The sequence below is a fragment of the Carassius carassius genome, chromosome 3 (genome assembly GCF_963082965.1).
Source record: "Carassius carassius chromosome 3, fCarCar2.1, whole genome shotgun sequence".
Classification (NCBI taxonomy): domain Eukaryota; kingdom Metazoa; phylum Chordata; class Actinopteri; order Cypriniformes; family Cyprinidae; genus Carassius; species Carassius carassius.
The window spans coordinates 35,193,289-35,202,120 of NC_081757.1; positions in this window are offsets into that span (position 1 = coordinate 35,193,289).

Genomic DNA, 8,832 nt, shown 5'->3' on the forward strand with positions numbered 1-8,832 from the left:
AACTTCACATAATCAATGGCCGCGTGACGTCGACCAGCGTAGCGCAAGCCTAGGGTTCGATTTGGTGGGAAAAAAATCTAAGGTTCGGCCGAAACCGAACCCCGTCAAAAAGCCCAGTATTCAGCCGAATCCGAATCCTGGATTCGGTGCATCCCTATTTTAAAGTCAATCTATTGAACCATTTGCACCGATTTTAATCTGAGAATTTACAGGAATTTTCTGACAATGTTAGTATTATGGCCTTCATCTCTGGGGCCTCATTTATAAAGTGTGCGTGCACTTAAATACACAGTGCTCATATTTGTAAAAACTAACTTTGACGTGGAAATGTGTGTATTGTCACGTCAGGGTCTGAGCAAATGTACACACTTTTTCTTGCCGGAGTACTGCAAGTTTTTGGAAATGTAAGCTGTTCTAAATAAAAGGATTTGGAAGATGACTGGTGATCTTTGTTGCAGACATTAATTAAGAGTCTTTTACAAAGCAGAGAGCTGACCTAAGACTGGCAAGAGCGGAATCCAAATCATCAGTACTTATCCTGCTTGATCTGTCTGCTGCTTTTGACACGGTTAACCACCAGATCCTCCTATCACCCTACTGGCAAAAGGCATCTCAGGAACCACCCTTCAGTGGTTTGAGTCTTACCTATCAGATAGGACCTTCAAAGTATCTTGGAGAGGTGAGGTGTCCAAGTCACAACATCTAACTACTGGGGTGCCTCAGGGCTCAGTTCTTGGACCACTTCTCTTCTCTGTCTACATGGCATCATTAGGTTCTATGTTTCAGAAACATGGCTTTTCATACCACTGCTATGCTGATGACACTCAACTCTACCTCTCATTCCATCCTGATGATCCGACGGTAGCTATTCCCATCTCAGCTTGTCTAAGGGGCCGTTTACACCTGGCCACTTCATGCGTTTTCTCAGATCGGATAGCTATCCGATCATGAAAAGACCAGGTGTAAATGCCCTCCGAAACGCATTTGAGACGGATTTGAATCCGATCGCTCAAACCACTTCAGGAGGTGGTCTGGGCCGCATTCCAGACAAAACTAGACAAGTGTAAATGCATCTGGTTGTTAAAACCACATATGTAAATTGTACTCCTCCCCAAAATGCTAAAAAAAAAAAACGTGTGAGGGCGTGTTATAGGCTATATGTAATGTTATAGCCAGATATGACGACACTACTGGAACACGCACCACCAGATGAGAAGCTGAGCATATATTCATTAAAACCAACGTGCAAACTATCGCAAATCAAAGTGAAAGTAAGTCGCGAACGCTTAACACACAATCATCATCATTAATAGTAGAGAAATGAAATGATCTTACCAGTGCTGTTGCCGCTCTCTCTTATTGCGGTCTTTGATTTTGAAATTTTAGCTGATGATCAATAAAATGCAGCTCATATCTATTGCTTTCAGTGACGTGCACTCCATTAAATCTGCATATAGCGCGGGAATTGAAGATCGGATTTAAATCCGTTTCACAAAAACACATTCATGTGACCAGGTGTAAATGGAACCGTTTTGATAAATCAGATAGCTATCCGATCTGAGAAAACGCATGAAGTGGCCAGGTGTAAACAGCCCCTAACAGACATTTCTTGCTGGATGATGGACCATAAACTTCAACTCAACCTTGCCAAGACAGAACTTCTTGTGATTCCAGCAAACCCATCGTTTCATCACAATTTCACCATCAAGTTAGGCACATCAACCATAACTCCTTCAAAAACAGCTAGAAGCCTTGGAGTCATGATTGATGATCAGCTGACTTTCTCAGACCACATTGCTAAAACTGTCCGATCCTGCAGATTTGCTTTATTCAACATCAAGAAAATCAAGACCTTTCTTTCGGAACATGCTACACAACTCTTTGTTCAAGCTCTTGTTCTGTCCAGGCTAGACTATTGCAATTCCCTCTTGGCAGGTCTTCCAGCCAGTTCTATCAAAACTTTATATTAATTAATTAATTAATCCAGAATGCGGCAGCAATATTAATTTTTAATGAGCCAAAAAGAATACACGTCACACCTCTGTTTATCAATTTGCACTGGCTTCCAATAGCTGCTCGCATAAAATTCAAGGCATTGATGTTTGCCTACAATTACCACTGGCTCTGCACCCATTTACCTAAATTTGTTACTTCAGACTTATGTGCCCTCTAGATCGCTTGATTTTGCCATCCCAAAGAAGCACAAAGTCACTTTTACGGACTTTTAAATTAAATGACCTCCCCAACTCAATCTGAGCAGCTGAGTCCTTAGCATATATATATATATATATATATTATATATATATATATATATATTATATATATATATACATATATATATAATATGTATATGTGTGTGTAAAGACCTCTAACACTAGCTTGCTCTATTTTTATTTATTCTGTTTTCTTTTTATTTATAATATTATTTAAAAGCCCATGCTACATGTACTGTGTTAACCTAACTTAGACTTTTTATAGCACTTATATATCATTGCTCTTTTTGTTGTTTTTGATTACTTCCACTGTCCTCATTTGTAAGTCGCTTTGGATAAAAGCGTCTGCTAAATGAATAAATGTAAATGTATATATATACTTTACGAATGATGACAGTATAAAAATATAACAAAAAATTCTGAAGTGAAATTAGAAAATGCAATCTGCAAGCACATTAAAAATGATGGAATTTGTTAGGAATTTGTTTTATGTGTCACCAAAGTGCATCCTGCTCAAATACAACAGATAAGAGATATTATGATTTTCCAAAAACAAATACTTTATTCACACAAACCTATTTCAGTCAACACACTCTATTTACTACAAAGTTAGTGCAAAATACTGCATCCCAGCACATGACATGATGATATCTCTCAGTATCTGCTTGACATGAACTAAAATAACTCCTTGTCGCAAATTTTTTTTTAAAAGTCGCAGCTACAATGAGAAAGTAGCTAAATTTGTGACAAAATCCACAAATTGACAACACTGCTCTTCTCCCATAATTTTTACGTCTGAAAGGGAAACTACAAATGCATATTCGGTACGTTCAGGCGCAAAGGTGTGCACGTCTTTATTAAAACCTGACAGTACTATTTTGTATGCCAAAAGACGGTTTGCACTGGCACAGGCTGATAGTAAAACTGCTCTTTAGTTGCATGCAAGTTCAAGATCATTTGCAATTCACAGGTTTCGCATCTAAAAGAGAGGTGTATTTTCATTTTCTGTGCATATGTTCATTCTGTGAATCACACTTACTCATATTTGAGAGATTATCAAAGATCCAATTTAGGATGGTTTTTGCGCAACATTTTTTTAAACGAGCCCCTGCTATTTCCTTTGTTAGAAATGTTATTTATTATTATCATTTATTTATTTAATTTATATACAGTATATATTGCTGTTATCCCACTGGACGGCCATCTTCACAAATAATAATTGTGACTGATTCTTACCAAATTTAAGAGACATCTTAGGCCCAATCCCAATTCTATTTTATACCCCTTCCCCTACCCCTACCCCTCCGCCTACCCCATCCCCTTGTCCCTTAAAACAGAGTGCCAAGGGGTAGGGGAGAAGATATTCACCCTAAGGATTGGGACCTCACTACTATGCAGTCACACGTCATCAGCGTTCGTCATCTAGCTCTTACAATAGACACATATACTGGTGTGCTGGTGTGCATTAGAGCATTTAATTATCGTTCTGTATTAATGAGCTGCTTACTGACACACACACATATCGGAAATCGCGCAGCTCACACATCCAGGAGAAAATAAACTTGTCAACGCTGCCCCACGACTTTTATTAAATACAGTTTAAATACTGAATCGCTACATTATATTTTCCAGCGATGAGAGGATACAATCGCTGTTTTTAAGTAAACTCACTCTAAAAGGAGAAACGCACAGACGCGAATACACACAATTTCCCTTTCTCTCTCTCTCTCTTTCTCTCTCGAATTTGAGAAAACGGTTTAGTGATTTCTAATTATTGAGGGGATTAGTCTACGGCAGTAATCGCCCTGATCAGACATATGCTGTGGCACTATCATGCAGTCTGTAATGATATGATGTTATCAAATATTAGCGATTTTTTGCAAACATTTCTTTGAGTAACATGACCGTTAATTGAATGTAACATAAAACAAATTATTACTTTTTCGTTAAAATCTTTATTTATGCCAAAAAAGCTTACATTTATGTGTCTTTTTGTTCGCTGAAGCAGCCATGTTGCCGAGATAATTCATACCCCTTCGTTTGAAGTGTGGTCCCGAAAAATCTTCGTTTGAAGGGCTATCTGGCCCTTCCCCTTAACCCCTACCCCTCCAACCAAAAGAGAATCGAGACACCCCAAAGGGGAAGGGCTAAGGGGTAGAATTGGGATTGGGCCTTAATCTAGACTCCTTCTGCATTTTATATCAGTCAGCAATTTAGATTTGAAGTTTTAAGCTACTGAATTTTGTTTAGCTCCTGTTGGACATGTTTTTGCACCCTCGGTTGTAGGAGTCATTTTTATGCGTCTATGTTTTGAGTTTTGTAAAATTTGGATGGTGCGAGGTGAAGATAAAGGTCAGTTCATGAAAAATAAAACATCTAGACTATTTAATTCCTATATATCTTTGACAAATCAAATATGATGGAAAAGACTTAAATGAAACTTGAAATGAAGACAAAAATTAGTTTTTATTTTGTTTCTAGCCCTTAGGGTTCCTGAGTATATCAATGTGCATGAATATGCAGTATTTTGCTAAACATTCTTTCTTTCTTTTTTTTTTTTGGCACTATTCAGAGTTACATGTAGAATCTCTACCTAGTGAAAACAAAGGTAAGATAAATATTTTAATAAAATATTTATGCATGGTTTGTAATGTTTAGTTTTTGTATTATAATTATGTTAAAGTACACTATATGTGTCCTGTAAAGAATACACATCACACTCTCCACATGGGTCTACATCCGATGCTGAACCTCCATTAGAGGTCAAAACAGAAGAATCAATACCTGCAAACCAAATTTCACCAGAGTTGCCATCTGCAACTCAGCCTGTGCCTACATCAATCTCCACACCTGAATCAATTACTGAGACAACAGAATTTACAGAAGAACCCTCAGTAGAGTCCAAAGAGGAAAAAGAAGGTATGTTGAGCTTTCTTTTAATGTTGTTCTGTTTAAACAAACAGAACAATGTTCTAATAGCACCACACAACCACAGTCAGTAGCACACTTCTCTGGGGAAATCAACCTATTTTTGCCTCTGCTTAAGTTTTTTATCATTTTTATTGTAAATTGGTCTGTTTTGAAATTCTTTAAAAGTACTTGTGAAAAACACTATACTTATAGACATTATGCACTTCTTTGATTTAAGTTCTCTAAGTCTAATGCTGTGGTGAATTCTTTTTTTTTTTTTTTCAGCTAAAAAGAAGAAACCAAAAATTCTTAATAAATTTGACAAAACAATCAAATCGGAGATCAATGCTTCAGAGAAATTACGCAAGAAGGTAAGATTCTATACTGTAAATAAAAATAGTTTTTTAGTATGTTACTGGAAGAACACAATGTTTTGGTCAAATCTGGCAGATAGCATTTTTCCAAAAAATAAATAAATAAAAGTCATTTTTTTCAGGGGAAACTTGAGGAATCTCTCCATGCTTTTGAAGCTCTTGTCCAGAAATTCCCACAAAGTCCGAGATGCCGATACGGTAAAGCCCAGGTAACATATAATCCTTAAAGTTAACATTGCTGTTTACATCACCTAATGGTCACTCTCATTACTTAGCTTCAGTAAAAAAATATTTTTTTTTCTGAGAAGTGTGATATGTGTCCAGGCAGAAGATGATTTGGCAGAGAAAATGCGCAGTAATGAGATGCTGCTGAAGGCAGTGAACTCGTACAGAGAAGTAGCTGAGCTCCCAGACGTACCACCTGACCTCGTCAAAGCCACATTAAAGAGATGTGCAGACAGACAACAGTTCTTAGGTATACCAGTAATGCAGCTACATTATAGAATTGTGGTGACTTCTCATTGACCGTTGTAAAATAACTATTGTTTGTTGTCCATAACAATATGTGGAAAATGATACAGCATGTTCCTTTGACATTTTCCTGTTTAGGTCGTACAAGGGGATCTTTGGCTACTTTGGAGAAGCTAGTTCAGATTTTCCCAGAAGACATCAGCTTAAAGAATGACTTGGGAGTGGCACATCTGCTTCTGGGTGACAACAAGGGTGCAAAACGAATATATGAGGAGGTAAGATATCACTATTATGTTGTTATTATGTTTACTAATTTAATGTGGATAACTAATTTCCCCTTTTTTGAAATTCCTCTTCAGGTTTTAGCTCAAGCCCCACATGATGGATTTGCTAAAGTGCATTATGGGTTCATACTTAAATCCGAAAACAAGATTGCAGAGAGCATTCCGTACCTCAGGGTAGGTCTGATTTTATAAACAAAAATGCACAGCATATACTTCCACTCACACACATATAAGTAATTAAATATTTTCTCAATGTTTGTGTGTGCTCAGGAGGGTTTGGAAACTGGAGAGCCAGGAACTGATGACGGAAGATTTTACTTTCATCTCGGGGATGCTTTACAGAGAACAGGAGACAAGAGTGTAAGATGAAAGTAAGAGTAAAGATTATTAAAAGGAAGTTTACAGAGAAAAAAAAAAATGAATTTGGTGTTTTTTGCATGTGTTTAGGCCTATGACTGGTATGAGGCTGGACATCGGCGAGGTCACTTTGCCTCTGTATGGCAGAGATCTCTGTATAATGTCCCAGGGCTTCGTGCTCAACCTTGGTGGACTGCTGAAGAGACTGGATATACAGCTTTAGTCAAGGTAAAGACTATAATTACTTGCAATGAAAGTCACAGGGGTCTAAATCAAGTTTGAGGGTGGGGAATTTTTGACTTGCCACTTGAAGCACTTGAACTTCAACTGCATCTTTCAAAAAAAAAAAAAAAACATTGTTAACCATCAAATAGCTAATGTGTTAAACTGTTTTGTCTCTGTTAATCGGCACTTCCTGCAGACTGAACCACAATAGCTGTCTACACCGTCTAAACCAGAAGTGCAGTGTCTCAGGACACAATTTCAAACATCTTTTAGCTAAAAGCATTACAAGTCCCCACCCCAGTTCTGTTGCAGTCTTATACTGTCTGTAACTACACACTTATAACAGACATACACTACCAGTCAAATATTTTGAACTGTAAGTTGTTTGAAGGTTTTTTTATTATTATTATTCTCTTCTGCTCACCAAGCCTGCACTGATTTGATCCAAAATACAGCAAAAGCATAATATTGGTAAATATTTTTACTATTTACAATAACTGCTTTCTATTGAATATAATTTAATAATTTGAATATAAATGAATACCTTTATTTATCAAGGATGCTTTAAATTGTAGTATTTATAATGCTAAAAAAAACATAAAAAATCTTTTGACTGGTAATGTATAATCGCTATTTCACATTAAATTAAGCCAAAAACAGTCATATTGATAAACACTGACTAACATTCACATAAACCGTATCTTCTCCTGAAATCCCCAGTGGAGATCCATTACACATTGTTTGGCATGCTTCTTGAGCATGATCGAGAGTTCTGTCCCCACCTACATTTCCTGCCAGTATTTAAAATCAAACCTGCAACCTTCGGGTTATTAGTCTGACTCCTAACCATTAGGCCACAACTCCCCCTATAATAATTCATCAGTTTAACTGTGAAGGAAGTACACTTTGTGTGCTTGTCTCTCTGCTTTGCTTTCATTGTGTTCACATGTCTTTACAGATGTTGGAACGTAACTGGTTAACCATCAGAGATGAAGCACTGTCAGTGTTAGACAGCAACCGTGGGCAGTTCTTGCCCGAAGATGAAAATCTAAGAGAGACAGGAGACTGGGGCCAGTTTACACTGTGGCAGCAGGGTAAAATATATAATTAGTGTATAATATCCACCTGCATGTACTTTAGATTTACCATCAAATTGCTTATATAATTGCACTGGATATACATCCATCCACCTGTTTCCCAAGTTTTGCAAGTTTTACTCTTTCTCAGGTCGAAAGGTTGCTTCTTCATGTCGCCATGTCCCTAAAACCTGTGGTTTGCTGGAACGTTACCCAGAGACCACTAGCTGCAAAAGAGGCCAGGTCAGTCACCAGAAATCAATTACAGTTGTCAGTGCCGATCCTAGACTTCTGGAGCCCTATGACAAACTGTGTCGGCAGGGAGGAAGTGGGGGTTGGGGTATGAGTGGTTATCAAGGAATGAATGAAACACCATGTTTTTGTCCATGTTTCTCTCCATCTCAAATAAATTAATTTAGCTTCACCAGATCACCTTTTTTACAATGCTTATTTCTGTTTATGAACTGTTGCTTATTAACTGCTGCCTACTCATTTAAATCTTTTAGATAAAGTTTTCAGTAATGCAAGCTGGTACTCATGTATGGCCTCACACTGGTCCCACCAACTGTCGTCTACGAATGCATCTAGGCCTTATCATCCCTTCTAAAGGATGCCGGATTCGTTGTACGAACCAAACCAGGTCAGTTAAATGATAGAAACACAAGTTTATACACATTGATTAAACTGTATTAACAGCAAAGCTTTTAAAATGTTTCACTATTGCCAGCTCCATTTCCACTCCAAGTTACAGGATTTTAAATGAACACATGACAAGCATCAAATGTAAATAAAAAATTGGCGAGTAGAAGAACTTTGATAGTTGGTTTATTTTTATTTTTTTATTGGAATTAATGTGTGGCATGGCTTTTACGATTTCATAATGTATTCACTGAATGTTGATTGTCTTTCAGGGAGTGGGAAG